The sequence below is a fragment of the Mus pahari genome, chromosome 19 (assembly GCF_900095145.1).
Source record: "Mus pahari chromosome 19, PAHARI_EIJ_v1.1, whole genome shotgun sequence".
In the NCBI taxonomy this organism is placed as follows: Eukaryota; Metazoa; Chordata; class Mammalia; order Rodentia; family Muridae; genus Mus; species Mus pahari.
Genome location: NC_034608.1, coordinates 58,581,915 through 58,603,293, shown reverse-complemented (window position 1 = coordinate 58,603,293; position 21,379 = coordinate 58,581,915). Strand labels below are relative to the sequence as shown.

Sequence of the window (21,379 nt, the reverse complement as noted above, 5' to 3'; positions counted from 1 at the left end):
TCTTTCATTCTCAATCCCTAAGCAGAAATAGCATTAACATCAGCAATAGCAACAATGAACTCTTCAAGAATAAAATTAAAACTTATTTTTCTCACTTGCAATACTACTTTACAGCCATTTTAAACAAAGTACTCTTAAACTTTTTACTGTATTAAATAGAGGGCAAATTCTAAAGTCTGATACATCTTTTCTCTGTGTAAGGGTCTCGCCAGACTTACTGGTCATAGGATTGAACTATTTACCTATCTCATGGTTTATCTTTGTCAAATACATTGAAATAATGGCAGAAAAACCTCCCCTGAAATGTCAAATGTTTGTTGGCATCAACAGTTCAAGCCACAATCTGAGATGACCATGTTATGATTTACATACAACCACTCCACATATTTGTCAGTATATTTTCAACTGCAAACAACAGAGGCCCCAAGTCAGCTTCTACAAAACAGTATGACCACTCATGCTCACCCTACTAAACAGTATGACCATGCATCTTTCTCCCTAATGTGAAAATGAGGATGAGGTGAGATGAAGACCCCAGAGATCCATAAGCTAACACTGTCTCCTATCCTACCATCCCAGTGTCAGCTTTCCTCTCAGCTGCAGCCATTCATGGTTCTAGAATTACGAACCATTATCATGTCTCCTGATCCTGTCCAGAAAACATGCCTGTAGTTCAAGAGGGAGAGGGCCTTCTGGGTGGCTTGTAATAGGCCCTGTCATACTGCTTTGGCAAAAATCAGGGTTGGAATATCATTTCTGGGACAGTCACTGAAAATGGAAGATTAGATCGATTAACTCATAACGTCTGTGACTATTTACATGGGTGGCTATTTTCACAGAATCTTTATGAAAAACTGTATTTCTGTAATTTTTAAAAACAATATGTTTAATAAAAAAAATAATTATTAAACTTTTAAGAACAGATACTACATTTGATTGTAGCCAAAAGGCTGAGGTGGGGGTGGTGGGGGAGTGGAGAAATCCTCCTGGAGATAGAGGAGAAGAGGTATAGGATGTGAAACAGTCAGAGGGTGGACCTGGAGGGGGATAAAACCTGGATTGTAAAAGAAAAAAGTTTAAATAAAATTTTAAAAAGAATCATTGAAAAAAGATTTATTTATATAAAATATTGACTACTCTCCAGTTTCATATATATATATATATATATATATATATATATATATATATATATATTGCATTAGATGACAGTGCATTTCTGCAGTATAAGACTTCTCTAACCAGCAAACTGTTTTACTTTGAGGTTGTGGTAACATTAAAAGTACATTAGCTTAATTAGATATTATATCATATTTATTAGAAACTAATAGATAAAACACACTGTCACATGAAAAGGACATTTCTTTCTAATTTCAAGTTATGTACATGGGCCTATCTACAAAAGAAGCTAAAGTGAATTCAAAAGAATGGGTGAATTTTATAGTTTAATTCTTGGACTCAAAACCAGAGCTTTATGGTATGATATGCAGCTACTTTCCTTCTACCACATAATGGGATTTTTAGAATCTATAGATAGCTATCTTTGTTGCAGTGGATCATTTGTCAATATTGTTTTACTACAAACACAGAAGAAACCATAGTTGAATGAGAAGAAAAAATGAATTGCCTGCTATAGGAAGTCATTACCTTTAGCTGTTATAGTATTTAGACTGTGAATTTCTTTTAAACCTTCCAACCACACGTGTGTGTGTGTGTGTGTGTGTGTGTGTGTGTGTGTGTATACATATTTAGATATGAGGTACTCAGTGATGGTCAAAATAATTATTGTCTGTAATAAACTTCATCAAAACCAGTTTTTGGCTTTTTAATAGTCTGAGTATATTTAAATTTAATGCATTAATAATAAAAGGCTTTTATGCCTTAGTTCTTTTTATTTCTTTAACTCTCCATTGACCTTAGTTTACTATATCTATAATCTGTGAGTTTGGCTAGAAATTTTAACATTCAAAGCTACTTGAAACTCAGTTAAGATTGATCTAAATAGTATCCTTACCTGGAAAACACAAATAGGATCTATGTGATTTAAAACAATATTGCACATAGTTATGATTACTGATATTTTTGCATTTACAGAATTTTCAAAAAAGCTCACACAGATTGTGTATTTGTTAAATCTCTTTTTTAGCAAGGTTAATATATAATCATACATATACCTATATGAATACACAGATTTCCTTAATTCATGATATGGTGATGTTCAGATAAACCCATCTTAAGTTTAAAACTCTATGCATCAAAAATATATTTAATGTTGCCCTACTAAGTAAATACCAGATCTTAGTGTTGCCTGCCTTATTCTGGCTTATAACAGTTACATATGCCTATATTTAGGTGAAACAATCTAATACAAAAGCTATTTTATTATACAGTAGTTACCCTATGTGCACGTGGAGGAGCACCATGTAGATACAATGTGATGCAAAATACAATATCCAACATATGCTGGCCACATGGTGAATGATAAAGCTTTAATATTTTTAATTTTTTGAGATTACATTTTAATTACATAGTTTTCCACTTTCCTCTCAACCCTCCAAACATTCCGTTTCACCTTGCCTACCTCAGGAAATTATTTTAAAGACTGTATAATCTAAATGAAAAGAAATAACAGAGAAAATAAAGGTAGTAAAAATTTAATGATTTGAATAGATCAAGAAAAATGCTGAATCTCTAACTCGATAGCCAGAGGTAAGGAGTATAAAGCATAAATTCCCAATATCGTGTACTTTCACTCAAACTGTAAAACAGTTGTGTGTAGACAATGAAGATACATGCAACATTCAAAAGGATACTACTGACAGCACTCACTGGGCTATATCAGAATTTAAACTCTGCTCAGCATTATAAAGTTACTCTAACTCACCATACTGAATGACTTAAAATGGAAAATTAAAGCAATAACATCCCAGGACATTCAAAATAAGTGAATTATAGAATTAAATATTCTTGAAACCTTGGGAGAAGGTTCAATCTGATTCAATGTTGAGTTAACCTACCTAGTATCTAGTGTCAATGCCACAGTCACTTTTCAAACACTGAAAAATTTCCCTTCAGTGTGAAGAAAACCAATCATTCTATTCTTGACAACTCTACTCAATGTTCTATCAAAAACTTCAGATAGACAGTTCAATAACGTTAAGAGAAACAAACACACACACACACACACACACACACATACACTCATACTGAGAGAGAGAGAGAGAGAGAGAGAGAGAGAGAGAGAGAGAGAGAGAGAGGAGAAATAGAATGTTTTAAAAGTTGAGAGATAAACAATGACCACAGATTCTTACCACCAAGATATTAATTATTTTCAGATTTATTATAGACCTAATGAAATCCAAATATAATCTTAGCAGATGTGTTTTTCTTTTTTCTCTTCTTTTTAACCCAACTGACATCCAAAGGCAGTCAATAAGTGGGACATTATGAACCAAAAGCTTCTATATAGCAATTGATAGCATCACTGGAATAAAGGGGCAGCAAACAAAACAGGAAAAAATCTTTATCTTCTATATATATCTGACACATGAATATTATTTAGACTATATAAAGCACTCAAAAATTGAACATCTAGAAAACAAACAAGCTAAAATAAAACAGGTACTTGAAAATAAGTAGAGAATTTTCAAAGGATAAAATGAGAAACATGTTTGTTTGTTCTTCTTACTGTTCAGAATCCTTTGCCATTGCAGAATTGAAAGTTTAAAACTACTTTGATATTTCATCTTATACCACTAAGGGAGGATGACTAGAAATATGTTGGTGTGGCTATACCATTAGCACTGCTTTTGTACACACAATATCCAAGAAGTATAAAGAGCATGGTTGTCCACCAACTAATAAATGGATAATATAATGCAGTATATATTCACAATAGGGTATATCTAGATATCTAACAAATTAATTGTGAAATTCATAAATAAATGTATGGAGCTAGAAAAAGTCATTTTGAGTGAGGTAACTCAGACCCCAAAAAATACACATCACATTTTCTTATTTGTGGAGCATAACTTTGAATTGCCATGCATGTATTTTCATTTCTGACATTCATAGATGTTAGGAAATTAGGAAGTATCAAAGGCAAGGAAGTTTTCTATGGAGGGGAGATATAACTCAGTGCTTACAAAGGTTAAAGGACATTAATGGAACAAGAAGGTTTAAGTCCTAGGTGGAAGTGGGAGAACAGGTTAGAAGAGGAATATGAGGGAGGAAAAAATAGCACTAAAGAACTTTAAATGCCATGTAGAAGCATACTATTCTAGGAGCTTTCTAAAATACACACTTACACACATTAAAAAAAAAGTAAAATGTAGTTATTGTATAATAGGATGACAATATTTCTACTAGAGAAGTAATCATGTCTTACCCATATGTGAACCCTGTGAGTTATAAAGTTATTTTGTCTTGCAAGATATGCCCATTGATATAGCACAGATATGAATATCATGGGAGCAATCAGTTACCTTCTGATTGACTTTAAGGCCTGCCCATCAAAATTAAATCCATACCTGATTTAATACCAGGATGAAGAACTTGTGACTAGACAGGTCCAAGGCCTGCAGTGAGACCTGCATCATCTTGCTAAGCTGATTTAGTATTAAACTGTCTCCTAATGACTTATTCTTTTGTTTTATGGAAGAGTTTATTTGGCTTATAGTTCCAGAAAAATAGAGTCCATCACTTCAAGGAAACCATAGCAGCATGTAATAGGTGTTAGAGCAAGAGGCTGAGAATTACACCCTCAACAGTCAGCATGAATCAGAGAAAACAAAGTAGACACAGGCAACACCTTAAGCTCTCAAAGTCTGGTGCCAATAGTATATACTTCCTCTATCAAGACCACATTCCTAAACCTCTCAAAACATCCATAATAACAAGTATTTAGATACAGGAGCCTATGTAACGTATAGTCTAGAAAACCTATGTTTAGTAACTAAACAGCCATGAGAACAATACCCCATAATATTACTTGTCACACCTACTTCAGTGGTGGCTCGAAACAGGCCTGAAACCTGGAATGAGTCCTGAGGAAAAATAGTCTCAAGGAGATTCAGCCTCCTGGAGTCCTGGTATTTCCAATAATCTATATACACAAACCCTATCTGCATGCTAGTATGATGTATGCTCTCTTTCAATACTATTAATGCCTTTAAAGATTCAATTTTTACCATAGGTGAAGTTTCCACTAGTGTTTCAAAGTCCTAGAAAATCCTTAAAGCCAGGAGCTCAGAATTCAGCAAGAAGGTTACCTATTCATTAACATTCCAATTCACTTCTAGTAAAGACAGGTGAAACCGATTAAGCATCACAAAGAACAGAGCCAAGCCCAGGGCAAAGCTTAGAGTAGTATACCTGTGGAAGTTACATTCATATGCAAGTATTTACCAAGGCCTAGGAAATAGGGGGGGATGTGGTATTGCATTATTCATGAGATCTGCCAGAGCAGAACCCCCCAAAACAGGTTTTTCTGCTAGGCCCAAAGGAACAGCATAATCGGATAATAATTAACACCTGACTTCCTCCTCAAGCTGCCTGGCCCCACCCCCTGGTCTTTTCATGTATTCAATCCTTTGTCTTGTGACATTGTAACTGCGGATGTATCCTGTCCCGCTTTTCTTGTTTGTTCTGTATTAAAAATGTGATGCTCATTTTAATCAATACATTCAGTTTTACACCCTCTCTCGTGTCGGACTGTCTGTCACTCCACCACTGAATCCTTGCTCACCTGCAACCAAGAGACCCAGTTCCACGCAGATCTTGGACCCAAAGTGAGGCCTGTCTGTGGCAGTTGGCACCCAAACAGGGACACTGGGGCAGGTAAGTCTTTGTTTCTTTCTCTTTCTATTTCCTATATCTGCTTTATATTTCTCAAGCTAGGATAGGATTCATCAAACTGTGCTGCAGACGGGCCAGTAGTTAGACTGGTTAAGACGAAAATCAATTTTACCATGGGGCAATCAGAATCAAAAGGGAAAACATGTTTCAACGCCTCACCAGCCATAGTAAAGGCCTACGCTGTAGTGATGAAGGGACAGAAATTGTGCACCTATGTCAGAAGTACTTATGGAAATGAAAAGCATTCCCCAGGGAATGAAATGACATGTTTCCGGTGTGAAAAGCTGGGGCACCTGAGAAAAGATTGTAGAAATTGCTCAGGAGACAAAAGGAGCATTCCCCCAGGCCACTGCCCACCTTGTGGCAAAGGAAGGCACTGGAAAATGAATGTAAATCAAGGTTCCATAAGGATGGAACCCCGCTCACTAAANAAGCNGGTAAGACAAAAAGCTACAGGGGCAGTCTCTTAGCCCGGTTCAGAAACTGTGGACCTCATCATAGGACACAGCCTCAGTTATAAGAAAAACTTCAAGTTATGGATTCTGATAATTTAGGTAAAATTAATATGGTTAAAACATTAAAAAGAGATTTCATAAAGGTCAAAATATAGCTTAATTCTTACTGTTACTTTATTTACAACTCGCCAATCCTACATTGTGTGAAAAATTCCTAGATAAGGCTTTACTGAAAGTTAGGAAACCATCTCCTCAAACATGGTGTTTTTGTTGGTTGCAGAAAGTTGAGAGAGGGCAGAGCAGGTTTCACAGATGGCTATAAAAGGTTTAAATAAATTGAAAGTTTTAGATGCTTGCCAGAAGCTGTTAGAAAATTTTGGGTTTTAATTTTGGTTTGATCTCTTGTGGCAATTACTGACTTCTGAATGCTTACCATAGAAGCTTCTATTCCAGTATATAACAAATAATACAAACACTCAGAACAGGTAAATGTGAAAATAACAGCAGACTGCAGAGCATCAGCCTCAAATGAAGCATCTGTATTGCAAGGCCTCCCAAGGCTTAGATAGGGCAGAAAGCATGTAACAACCAGAGGTGGTGGATGAGTATGAGGAAGGTAGATTTTCCAGACACAGTTAGGCACTTGCACAGATGAACTTACAGATGTCCTGACAGCATGCACAAGACTTGTGCCAGCTCAAGCCAGACCAAATTCCAGCATGGAGAGGGATGTCCCAGCCCTGTCTGGAGAACTACTCAATAATTGATAGTTTCTGGGAGAAGTAAAGTCAGTTTTCTTTAAGAGAATATTCCTGGCAGATGGACCTAGGTCTAGCAGACATATTTTAAATTTACGATCTGATTCTGAAATATAAATTTAAATGCAAATTTAAGAAACTGAAGAAAAAATATAATGAGGTCACAGGAATAACTACCTCATTCTATGAGTTAATTGATAGAATTTCTGTCACCAAGTCAATGGAGTGTTAGGTACAATCAAGAGTACAATACATTGTTGATGTAGAGCTTTGCCACTGGCCCTGTCAGTCACTCTATACCTACTGTCACCCTTCCCAGCCTCCTACAAAAATCCCCTTCCCTATGTTCTGAAATTCTATAAGTAAGAGGTTGATGCCATAAATTTAAGTTACTGCTTAGACAAAAAAAAAAATTCAATAAACATGGAATTTTACACAAAAGTAAAGTGAAATGAAAAATATTTCCACAAGAATTACTTATATATCAATTTTGGACAAGTAAACTTGAATATTTTTAATTATAATTTTAAAATTTATTATGTATATTTACTGTTCAGTATTATTGTCTTGCAGAATGAAAGTATACATGTATATTTACTGAAAGTATGCATGTATGTATATTGAACATATGTCTACCTTCTCTCCCCTCTCTCCTTTACCCTCTGACCTACTCCTTTTCCCTGGACTGTTCACTTATTTCCTATCATGTATAGGTTCATGATTTTATGTATCTATAAAATTTCCAGGACCTTAGATGGGAAAAAAACACATGATAACTGAGTTTCTGTGACTACTTTAATTCACTTAGTATGATTATCTCCAATCAAATCTACTCTTCTACAAATAACATGACTTTGTTCTTAGAAATTCGAAAGTCTGTTGTGTAAAATTAAATCTTAACACTTATTTCACACTACATGAAAAACACTTGGAAATTCCTCACTGTTACAAGTAACCATGAAAAGGAAATCCAGAAATGCTTTAGAAGAGAATTCAGGTAGATATAAATCTATGTGTCCAATGTTTTCTCATGTCATGAAAAAGAAAGAAACATAAAAATGCTAAATTAGAGTTTATTAAAATTAACAGCTACTGCTCATAAAAAATCCATTATGAAAATAAATTGACAAGCAAAAGACTAGAGAAAATATTCATAAGATATCTCTAATAAATAGCCAGAATTTAGGGCTTATAAAGGACTACTAATGCTAATAATAAAAAAAATCTGCAAGAAAAATCATTTCAAAGTAAGATTATAACTAGATAATATTTATATCAAAAAGTGCTTGTACCTTGTGTTAACAGGGTAATGAGAATTAAAACACAAAAGAATATAAAACAAAAAAAAATCAATAAGATCTAGCATAGATGAGCCTATACAATAGGAACTACTCCTTTGTATTGTTCAGAGGAATAGATAATGGCATCAGTACTTTGCAAAAATAACATTAGTGCTGGACAAATGGCTCTGATGGTAAGTTCTTGCTGCACAAACACGAGGACCTAAGTTTTAAATTAGCTTTCAAACACTCATGTAAAACGCCAGAAGTGGTAGGGCAGTGTGCCTATACACCCAAGGCTGGGAGGTCTATACTGCAGGCTGGCCAAATAGTGAGGTCTGAGTTCAGTGAGAGACCCTGTCTCCAAAATATAAGATAAAGGTGAAAAGGCACACTCTGGCTTCCATATGCACCCTATGCAACACACACACACACACGCACACACACACACACACACACACACACACACACATACACATGCACGGACAAGCACACAGGCACATGGGTATAGTCACATGAACCCACATCGACACACATGGCTATCAGATCCTTGAGCCTGCACCTCAAGAAAACTTTGGACCAAGAGAGATCTCCAGGATTATGATTGCCATTGGTCTCATTCCAGTTGTGTTGTGCTGTGGGGACATTTCAACATTCCAACTATTGCTCAGTGTATTGTAAAGAGAATCTCTACTACCCTGTGTGGAAGTATTATCTGTCAATACAAAGCTGTTGGCCTACTAGCTTAGGCAGGAAATAGAAGGTGGGAGTTCTGTCAGGGAGAGAGGATTCTGGGATAGTCATACACAGGAGGAGATTCACCCTGAATATTGATGGAGATGATTGCATGAACCTGAGGAAAACGTAACCAGCCACATGGAAGGACTTAGAATAGAATAAATGAATTAAGTTACAAGGTAGTCAGGGAACAAGCCCAACCTTATGGTCTACACATTTATTCAAGAAATATTATGTCTCAGAGTCATTATTTTGGGAACTTTGGTGGAGGTAGAAAAATCTGTGGTTATAGTGTATATAGTTGCTCTGAAGGTCACTGCAGCTACAATCACAACCCCTGACACTACACTATATCATAATTGAAGTGATTGGTATCAACATGACTGGGCTCCTGAAATTATTATTCAATGTTTATTCTATAGAGAATATTACTTGTACAAACCATCAGGTCAGAATGAGATTTAACTACCTACAAGTCGAGTGCTTTTAGCATCTTCACCATTGCTGCTCCAGCATATGCCCCACGCTCATGCTGAGATATGTCCTCTTTCTGTTTTCACCATTACGGCTTCTATTTTTAAGAAATATTGTGAAAAATTATATTGCTTTTCAAGTTGTATGGTTTTTATTCATTTATAAAGGACATAAGAGAAGGTGCAGTCATAATTTCACTTTTCAATATTTACCTTTTGCCTTATAGAATGCTAGTTGACATTCCAATAATATCAGAAAAGACATTATATAATATTGTCATGTTATAGCACCAGATTGCTACTATGTCTATCCCACTACTTGTTTTAAAATCTAGTTGTTTCTTGTGCTTTATATTAAAAAGAAAAATATTTAACTGTATTTCTTAAGTATGTTTTTATCAGAGACCACACTAGTTTCTTTTTATGGATTCACATTTTTTTTTCACAATATTGCTTATTTTAATGTTGTCAGTTATTTTAACATGAACTTAAGTAGAATGTTGTGACCTATGAAGAGTAAAAAGGATTCACATTTTTATTGGTTATTTTATTTTTTTACGTTTCAAATCAAATGACCTATGCGCTGACATGATTGAAATGCACATATCCATAAGTACGAAGATCCAAGGACATGAGTAGTTAGTTATCTGTTGTTTCTCATAGCTAGTGTACGGAAGGCCTACATAGCAAGTGGTGAAATGGTACCTAACCCTGAACTTGGATGTGAAAATGAGACTTTGACTCTATTTATATGCCTGTATTCTGCTATAATTGGTTTCTATTTATCTTTTCCTCAATAATCTCTTAGGCTAGTCCTATGCATGATGAATACAGCGATCAGAATATAAATGGTCTCTTAGGCTAATCCCAGCTTAAAAACATGTGAGAAGCTGCTGTGTGCTGTTTACACAGCTATTTCACAATTTAAAAAAAATCTAAATTGTTTTGGTTTTTTGTTTGTTTGTTTAAATGTATATATAAAAGGCCATGATATAACAAGTCATCTAAGTTCTTGGGGGAAATAGTGACGAAAATTTTATTTGAAGATTGATTTATTAAGGATCCCAACATCATATTGATGATGATAAATTGTAAACTGTTGATATAATTAACAATTCCAAAGACCCTCATTCAATTTCAAACTTATATCTTGCTTTTTATAAAATAAGATCATTTTTATGTGTAATATAAATGCATAGATAGGAACCCATGAGTGCAGGTACAGACAGAGGTCAGAAAACAAGGTCAGATGCCTTGGAGCTGGAGTAACAGGTAGCTGTGGCTTGTCTGCTGCTCTTGTGAGAACCGACTTCAGGTCATCCGGCAGGTAAGTTTGCAATCTCACCCACTGAGCCATCTCTCTCCCCAGGTGTCTTACTTTTAATATTCGATATGGTCATATTAAATAAGCCACTATAAGATTTTATTATTTTGATTAACATTTTTAATTATATCATTGCTTTTGTTATTTGAAATTTAACTTATAAATAAAACATTTGTATTACTCAAAAGTCAGATTCATTATTTAAAACCATCAGAGGGGCTGGAGAGCCTTCCTGAGGACTCCAGTTTGACTCCCAGTAACCATCTTGTAGATAACAACTGTTTATAATTCAATTTACAGAGAATTCAACATCCTCTGGCCTCTGAAGGCACTGCACTCATGTGATACACAGGCATACATACAGAAAAATAAAACATAGACATAATATAAAATAAATAAATCCTTTAAATTTTGTAAATGTAGGCATAATTTTCCCCAAATCACCTATCTTCAAATTTAGATTTAGATTTCTGTCTGGGACTTGGATGCATTGTTATTTCTCTTGCTTTAAATAAAATATAAGTGCAGCATATTCTGTTTGGTGTACTTACAAACATTCTGGCAATATGTCCCTCTGTACACACACACACACACACACACACACACACACACACACACATATGTATATGGTTATATATTTCATTTGTAGATATACATTAATTTAATTCTTATACAGAATATTTTAAAATGTTCATTTTGCCTATATTTGTACACACTAATAAAAATGTTTGTTCATTCCAGGACTACACGCTGTAATACTTCAGACAGAATTTGCTAAATAGTTCTCCCACATAGGTCATTTGTCAATGGACACCCCATCACCCCAGAGACCATTCCCTCAGAACCCATTCTCTTCAAACCCAGCCAACAGAGTTCATTTTTGAATGTTTCTACTTTTGTCAATATGATATGTAAAAAATATACTGCCATTCTAAAAGTATTCTAACTATAGCAAATCAGAACAATATAAAGAAAAAGAACCTATTCCCAATTTTACAGTTTTAGAAATATCTTATTATTTAGAATTAGCTCTTGTCAGTTTACAAAACTACTTTTAAAATACGGGAAGCACATATTACATGTTGGTTCAGATGCCAGCTGTGGAGAGTGCTTAATCTCTCCTTATTGTCTAAAGGAAAAAAATTACAAATTAAACTTTAAATGTCATTCGGAACTGGAGAACATAGTAATTTCATATCTAATATTGCTCATAATGCAGTATATGCTGAATAATAGCAATACTGTTTGATTTATGCTTATATTATAAAGTCTGCTTCCATTTGTAAATGCAATGAATTAAGTATTTTCTTCTAAGTTAATTGCCAATCTCCGAAGATTTAGCACTGAGTTCACTATCTGTTCATTAACCAAGCACTAAAAACATATGATTTATTTTTTTTCACGGAACAATGAGATTTCATCTAGAGTTTCTGATTAATTTTGTATTTTATTTTTCTATTATAATTCAATTTATGTAGCTCTTCTGTCCATTCCTTGAAGTCATTTTTAGCATCCATGAAAAAGCCCAAATAAAAGTTAAAATTATTTCCATAACCATTTCCCCCACAGGACCTTTTTTCTACTGCACTGCAAACAGCAATATAGAAATGGTATTTTCCGTGATTGTAAGTGCCAGAAAACAAGTTTCTACTTTTCTTCATTTCATTATTTTTATTGCTCACAAGATAACTTAAAGTAAATCTGAATTACTTGGTTACAACCATAATGAGTCCCCAATTATCCAACCACAAAATAAAAGTAGTTAACAATTTCTTTTTGTTATTGGATGTCATGGTAGAAAATAAAATTTCTACTCCTAATATCATTATGAATAAGAGGACATTATATTTGAAGAACATTTAGAGCCAAACACTTAGGGATCAAATTATTTAATTTCACACCACAAAATTATTTTGCTCTCATTATCATTTTTACTAAAGACAATAAGGACTCCATAAAAATGTATCACCACATTCATCATTAACTTTTTAATGGAGAAACAATAAGGACAACAATAAATGCTTCAAATTGAAAGTAATAGCTTCACTTATTTGGCATAAATCTTCTTTTACTTGTGAATTAAGTATGTTTCAAGTTTAGTTTGGAGATAAATCTAACACAGAGCATATTTTAAAAATGGTAGAACGAATGTAAAAGCAGTTCAGATACTCCTAGAATCTGATAGCTGGGTTGAGTGATACAAACTCAAGTCGAGTATAATACACGGAGGATATAGAGTGTCAAACACTATAATATACTTTTTATTCTTTTCTACAAAACAAGAAAACAAAACAAATAAATAAACAAATAAATAAATAAATAGACCTAGAAATAAGATTGCACTGATAGCGCAGTTTAGTATTATTGAATATCTCTCAAAATCTATAAATTATTTACAAGTATGAATGTTACTTGGAAGTATCAATTTTATTTCAGTCTCAGTCTTTTATTTTTATGAATGAGCATAATTAATTTGTACCCATTGCTTCAACACACACACACACACATACACAGAGAGAGAGACAGAGACAGAGAGAAAGAGAGAGAGAGAGAGAGAGAGAGAGAGAGAGAGAGAATATCTATTTTACATATCTAAGTGTACTATCTCATGTCAATTACCAAATAGTCTATAAAGCATCACTTTCTTGTTAAAAAAAAGTTCCCTCAGAATAGACTTTATTGCTTGACTACAATATCATGCTCTGTGTTAGGTTTATCTCCAAACTAAACTTGAACTGAGTTTAGTCTCTGCAGCCCACATGACGGAAAGAGAGAAGTGACTCCTTCAAGTTGTCCTTTGAGCTCTATATATGCAATATGACACTTGTGTGCCCGTATACATGGAGATAAATAAAAATTAAAAAGTAAATGCATGATGATCAGCAGAAAAGCTCCCTTCTCCTTAGAAAAACATCTCTGTAACCACAAAATAACTGGCTTCTTTTTCCATGCCAAATTGTTTTAAAATAATAAGGAATTCAAGTAGATGAGAGGAAAATGAAGATGATTACATTTCTATAACAAGATGTGAAATAATTACATGTGAAAGAAGCAAAGTTTCTTTGCAACTGAAAAAAAAATTCTGTGATATACCATCAATGAGTTCCTTTACAAACCTTAAACTTATTCTTAGGGCCAGTGTATCCAAGGGTAGTATGCTACCCGCCACCATGAAACTCACAAGACTCTACTAGCAATTTTGAATTACATTTATTTCCTTCTGGATTAACAGCTTGAGTTAGTGCTGTCTCTGTGCCATATAATTATCTAAATATAATATAGTCCAAGTAAAATGCCCTTAAATGCTATAGGGAAGAGCCTCCTCACACCCTGGAGACTGTCTCTGGGGCATGCCAAAACACGTCCAGGTCCAATATCAAGGGTTTTCCTAGTTCACAAAGTAGTTCTACCAAATACATCATTATAAGATCCTGTGTCCACTGAGGAAGGTTTTATTATGCAAAAAAACCTGGCCATCATTACTAGTACCTGAGAACAAGCACTTCACAGAGGGAATTGCTTTAAAGAACAGGAGCCTAGCCAGGCTTGATGGCCCACTCCTTTAATCCCAGCACTTGGGAGGCAGAGGCAGGCGGATTTCTGAGTTCGAAGCCAGGCTGGTCTACAGAGTGAGTTCCAGGACAGCTGAGGCTACACAGAGAAACCCTGTCTCGAAAAAAACAAAACAAACAAACAAACAGGAGCCTAAGAGTCTCTGTAAGAGCCTGACAAATATAGCCGCAGATGCTCGCAGACAGCCATTGGACTGAGCACAGGGTCACACATGGAGGGGTTGCAGAAGGGAAGGAAGGAGATGAGGGGGTTTGCAGCCCCATGGGGGAAGCAACAGTGTCAACAGGCCAGATCCACACATGGAGGGACCCATGGCTCCGACTGCATTTGTGGCAGAGTATATCACTGGGAGGAGCGGGCCCTTGGGCCTGAGGGGGTTGGATGCCCCAGTGTAGGGGAATGCCAGAGCAGGAAGAGGGGAGTGGGTGGGTGGGAGGGGGAACACCCTCACAGAGGCAGGGGGATGGGATTAGGGGTTTCTGAAGGGGAGACTTTAAAAGGGGAAAACATTTGAAATGTAAATAAAGAAAATATCCAAATTTTTTTTTAAAAAAAAAGAATATTTGTTGGATATTTTTCTGACAACTTAACACAAGCTAGAGTCATCAGAAAGGAGGGGGCATCAGTGGAGAACATATAACTGAAAGATCAGGCTGTAGGCAAGCCCATAGAGCATTTTCTTAATTAGCGATTGCTGTTGGAGGGTCTGGTCCAATGCAGGTGGGAGCATCCCTGAGTAGCTGATACTGGGTTGTATATGAAAGCAGCTTAAGCACGCCATGGGGAGCAAGCCAGTAAGCTGCACCTCTCCATGGCCTCTGCATCAGCTCCTGCCTCCAAGCTCCAGCCCTGGTTACTTAAGTTCATGTCCTGAATTTCTCCCGTAGTGAACAGTGATGTGGAAGTATAGAAGAAGCAAATGAACCACTTTCTCCCAAAACTTGCTTTTAGTCATGATATTTCATGACAGCGATAGCAGCACTAACTAATACAGAATCATACGCTGTAATGCAGAGTAATAACAAAAGAACTTTTACTTACATTTTCACAGGATACTTTTCCACTTAAGCCACACACTGCATGGTGAGATTTGAACATTTAATGAAAACACACTGGGAGCAAGTATTTTTATGTTTCATTAAAACTGAACAGGTGTTCTGAACAGAACGGCCTCCCCATGGTGAATATTCAGCATTTGTTCTGGAATTATGGTTTATTTTTTTATCTAAATTATATTTAAAAGGAATTGGATTTAATTTGGAGCTGTCAACTGAAAATCTAAAACTGTCTGAGACAGTGATATGTCCTTGTACAAAAACACACTGTGGTTTTCACCATACTGTGGAAAACCCTTATTACTTTCTTTTTTTTTTCCCCTTATTACTTTCAAAGATATCATTTCCCACTTAGATTTCAGAATATCCTGGCCTGTGGACCTAAAAGACTATCAGAAACCAACCACTGCTCACCTCAACTACCCACCTATTCATGCTGATTCATTCATGAGAAAACAGGATATAGTCCAAATATTTAAATTTCTAAGAAGCATAGTAATAATTATTAATAAATTTTTCATGTATTAGCTGCCATAATAAGAAGTTGTAGATTATTTCTAACAGGAAAGAGATGGGAGAAACTGATAACCCTTTTTCGTCCATGATAATAGATGGTGAACTTTCACATTGATTATATGTGAAAGAACTCCTTTTACCTTCAGGCTAATATCATTAAAAATTATAGTTAGACTGAAAATATTACAATATTAATGTAGTGTAACTAATATCAGCAACTGTATGGCAGGGCATGAGAGAAAGTGCTATGCTCACACAGAACAGGGTTTAGCAAGCTGACAAGAAAATGAATGTTCTTAAAGTATGTGTTAGATGAACTAATTACTCTCATATCTCCCATGATTTTGAAGTCCAAAACATTCTTTAAAAGATGAAGACTTATTGAAATTAAATATATCAGGGGATGTAACAACAGCTCAGAGAAGTATATGAGCATCTTTTCCCAGAGGATCTGGATTCAGTTGCCATCACCCATATATAGTAGCTCAAAAACATTCCCCAGTTCCAGGGAATCCTATTCCCACTTCTGACATCCATAGCAAGTAGATGGTACATATACACACATTTAGACAAACATTTAAACACATATAATAAAATAAATAAATCTAAATAAAATATTAAGTCACTCAGATGGGGTTAGCTGATGTCTTCTCCCTTACACTTTTGACTTCATATGTCTTCATCATAGCTTCAGCTTAGCTCAAATGGACCTTGGATGGATTAAGATACAAATTGGCTTTTTACATGAGAATTTTATAGATTAGGTTCGTTTCTACATATCACAACTAGGAGATTTGGGAGCAAGAAGCATGAGAAGTGAGAAAAAGGAATATTAAGTTAATTTAATAAAATGGGCATTCGTGTAGACCTTGAGGCTTGGAGCTGTTCTGTAATAAAGCCCAAAATGTATCTCAGAGATATCTCTCATTGAGATCAGGGGTTGTTGAATGACTGTCTGAGTCTATCTTGTGCTTCTGTAATAGAATCGACACCAAACATTGGGATATTTATAACAGACGGAAATGACTGGCTCGCAGCTATGTAAGCTGGCAGGTAAGACCCTTTCTCCTATATTATCCCATGTGGGAAGGGAAGGTGAAAAAAAGAAAAGACAGAGAGGGGGTCAGAGAAGAAGAAAAAAAAAAAAAAGATTGTGGAGAAGGTTCAAAAGGTACCAAAATTTGTTCTTTTATAATGATCTCACGCCAAAAATCATGCCATCAACCCCTTCACATGGTCAAACTACCTCTTAAAGCTTCCATCTCTAAACACTGCTACAAATGCCATTAATTTTCAACACAAGTTAGGGGAAAAGCAAGCATTCAAATTAGAGCAATAATCTTACCAAAGCACTGAGGGAAGGGGAACACACACTGCTTCACATATAAACTCTGTATTCGGTTAAATCAGGCACAGAGAACAAGCACAAGTCCTCAGAGAGAAGAACCATGAAGGTTTGCAAGGAATAGGATACCAAGGGCATGCGCTTCAAACACTGCTGCGAAAATACCAAGAGGATGTTGACAGCAATTGAAGAGTGATTGGCATGTGTAACAGTCTGTGAATGGATGCATCCTGAGCCTAGTAAGTTGTAGCCGAAATTAGATTTTAAAAGAAGCCACATGTCTAGCTTAAGAAAGTGTATGACATAAGTCATCGGGGTGAATTTAAATCACACTAACTCTCCTCACCTGAATCAACAGGAAGAAGTGTTTACATCTAAAAAGGGCAAACCAACTCCATATCTATTCCAGAAGTGCCAGTGAAGCCAGTGAGCAGTGAAGAGTTTCTGTGGCACAAAAATAAAGGACCCCAGAGAGTAACATGGTGATTTCCCATTGTAAAATAAAACTAAGTCAAACCAATGACCTCCACTAAATTGTTTAAATTATGTTTTTTAAAAAGTAATTGATGTTTGGTCTACAATGTGCTCTTTGATAACCATATATGCTGTGAAATTATTGTTATGGATGAACTATCTTGTCATTGGATGAATGTATGTTCATCTCATGCAGGATAAGATCACACGCACAGAGTAATTCTCAAGAGACAGAAAAGTTTGAGTTGTTTGTTTATCTGTTGTTCAAAAGAGCACAGGACACTAGGCATAGAAGAACCACACTTTTTGTCTTTAACTGGGTCAAGTTCAAGCCTTTTCATGGAATACATTGATTACTAATGCTTTGTCTTAGAAAGAGAAAAGACTTTCACTTACACTCTATCTAAAAAAAAGTTTAACAAAAATTTCATTGATAAGACATGTATAAAGGAAATAAATGTTCAATAAATAGAGCTGGAGAATTTAGTCATCCATATTAGAAAATAGAAGAAATTAGATCACATCCCTCACCAGTTATATAACTTAATACAAAATGGAACAAAGGAAGTCATTGAACTCAGGGTGCAGTAAGAAGTCCTGTCTTTAAAACTAAGGCAGAAAACAATTCAGGAAGGCATCCAACTTTGATCTCCCATATCCATATGAACACACACACACACACACACACACACACACACACACACCGTTCAAAAACAATATTCTAGGCTCTGATGGTTAGTTTTCGTTGTCAGTTGACACAATCTAGAACCACTTGTGCAGAAAACGTCAGTGAGTTTATCTAGATGAGATTAGGCTCTGGGGATATCAGTGACGGTTGTCTTGATTACATTTGATTACATTCATTGAGGCAAAAAAGATCCAGCCCATTGTAGGCAGCATTATTCCCTGGATTTGGGTCTTGGACTGTATAGGAATGGGAGAGGAGAACACGATTCTGTAAATATGATGCAATTAGGTTTCTTAAATTGTTGCTGCCTTGACTTCCAGGCTATGTTTGTAGTCTGGAAGCACAAACTAAAATAAACTCCATCTCCCCTAAAAAATACTAAAAATACTAAAAAAACAAAAAAACAAACAAACAAAAAAACTGGAGCAAAAACTTTGACTATATCGTGAAGGTAGGAGGACAGTTTCAGAACATTGTGATGAGTGAGGAATTTTTCAGACACAATACAGAAAGGCAAAAGAAACAAAATTAAACTAAACACCTTACACACAACAAAGACTACACCTGAAAGCACAGACAACCTGTAGGATGGGATAAAATATCTGCAAAATATGCAGCTTACAAGTACTAAATATGTGAAATATGTTGGCACTGAAGCAAATCCACTGCACAAGAAGTTAATAATATGATTCTAAATTTGACCATATACAATAAGGTTCTCCTTCCTCCAACAGCCATTATCTGTGTAGATGGAGTTATAGCCCATAAATAACTCCCACTTTCATGGCAAGGTATTGACAGGTCAATACTGTAGAGATCCTAAGCAGCCAATCATAGCTGTGAGTTTAAAAGCACAACAGAAATCAGGGTTCTATACCACTTCCTCCAAAACCATTTGCTCTTAAATTATTTCTGTTCCTTCTGGCTATTCCTTGAGCTATTAAATGGATGGGTGTTATGGATATCACTTTTATAGCTGGGTATCCAATAGTCATTAGTTCTCTGGAATTTGACCATGCATTTATCTCTGTAGTCTTCTCTGAATACTGCAAAACGCAGTTGCTCTGTCCAAAGCTAACAACTGCACCACGTTCATTTAAGTTTATGTGGCCATAAATTTAATTATTTAAAACAAAATTTGACAGACACATCAGCCTCTTTGGCAAAAACAACACCAGTACCTTTCCTACTACAGTATATGGCCTTCTGAGTAATGAATCTCTTACTTTGTTGATAGTTTCAGAAATGAATTCCCTCTGGTGGAACAAGGTACAAGTTCAAGCACAAGGTGCACAACGTGATTGGTTACCACCATAACAGACTTGTTATTAATGCACCAGTGAGCCAACCTTGCCTGAACTGGTTTGGTTGTACATAAGGTCCAGAGCTGAGCATGACTGTCTGCTCTTGCTTTGCTTGCTCAGAAGCCTATACAGACCTCCCCACTGTCTTCAACACTATGAGATCCGAGCTTTGGACCCAGTTCTATCTTGATTTCTCTTAGTTCTGCAATGGAGAGTTATGGCATAGGATATAAATAACCTTTTGGTAGCAAAGTCCAACCACTTAGTTCTAGTGGGAAAATATGAACACTGGCCAAGTGCATATGGTTTTAAAACTGCAAGGGCCTCCCTGACCACCAACTCATAAAAAGGAAGCCTACCTCTGTCAAAAGATTTTCATTTAATGACTCATGGTACTGAAAAATCTTTACATGCGCAGAATTCTTACATTTTTTGTTTTAAAATTTTCTTTAACTGACTTACTAAATATTTAATTTTATTTATTTTTATTTGTTTAGAAGTCCTCAGCTATTAAAAACAAGGAATTTATAAAATTCTTAGGCAAATAGATGGATCTGAAGGATATCATCCTGAGTGAAGTAACGCAATCCAAAAGAACACACATGATATGCACTCACTGATAAGGAGTTAACAGTCCAGAAACTTAGAACACCCAAGATATAATTTGCAAAACACGTGAAACTCAAGAAGAAGGAAGACCAAAGTGTGGATACTTCATTCCTTCTTAGAAGGGGGAACAAAATACCCATTGAAGGAGTTACAGAGACAAAGTTCAGAGCTGAGATGGAAGGAAGGACTATTCAGAAACTGCCCCACCTGGGGATTCATCCCATAAACAACGACCAAACCCAGACACTATTGCATATGCTAGCAAGATTTTGCTGAAAGGACCCTGATATAGCTCTCTCTTGTAAGGCTATGTCAGTGCCTGGCAAATACAGAAGTGGATGCTCACAGTATTGGATGGAACACAGGGCCCCCAATATAAGAGCTAGAGAAAGTACCCAAGGAGCTAAAGGGGTCTGCAACCCTATAGGAGGAACAACAATATGAACTAACCAGTACCCCCAGAACTTGTGTCTCTAGTTGCGTATGTAGCAGAGGATGGCCTAGTCGGGCATCAATGGGATGAGAGATCCTTGGTCTTGTGAAAATTATATGCCCCAGTACATGGGAATGCCAGGTCCAGGAAGCAGAAGTTGGTGGATTGGAGAGCAGGGCAGGGGGTAAGGGTATAGGGTACTTTTGGGATAGTATTTGAAATGTAAATGAAGAAATATCTAATAAAAAAAAGAGTAACAGAGAAAAAAAAAGAAGTCCTTAGACTTTAAATGTTTAGAATTTGTTGAGGTTCATGTTTTGAGGAAGGATTTGGTTTTGTCTATATCATATAAACATGTGAAATGAAGGTTATTGTGCTATTGTGAAGTAAGTTATTCTAAGTATTGATTAGATTTTGTTAGGTTGAAGTTTATCTAACCTTTTACTGATTTTTGTCTAGATATTATATTATTTGTTGCAAGAAACCTGTTACATTCTTGTA

The 21,379-nt window shown here is 35.7% G+C and overlaps 1 long non-coding RNA gene and 1 pseudogene across 1 annotated transcript; one reads left to right on the top strand and one right to left on the bottom strand.

Moving 5' to 3' along the window:
- Nucleotides 1-854: 854 nt before the first annotated feature.
- On the bottom strand, nt 855-959 carry LOC115062646 (annotated as a pseudogene).
- A 4,795-nt stretch (nt 960-5,754) lies between these two features.
- On the top strand, nt 5,755-17,521 carry LOC115062579. The gene is made up of 3 exons (XR_003842515.1): nt 5,755-5,835; nt 17,009-17,078; nt 17,436-17,521. It is a non-coding gene; the product is annotated as an uncharacterized LOC115062579 (long non-coding RNA).
- Nucleotides 17,522-21,379: the final 3,858 nt, after the last annotated feature.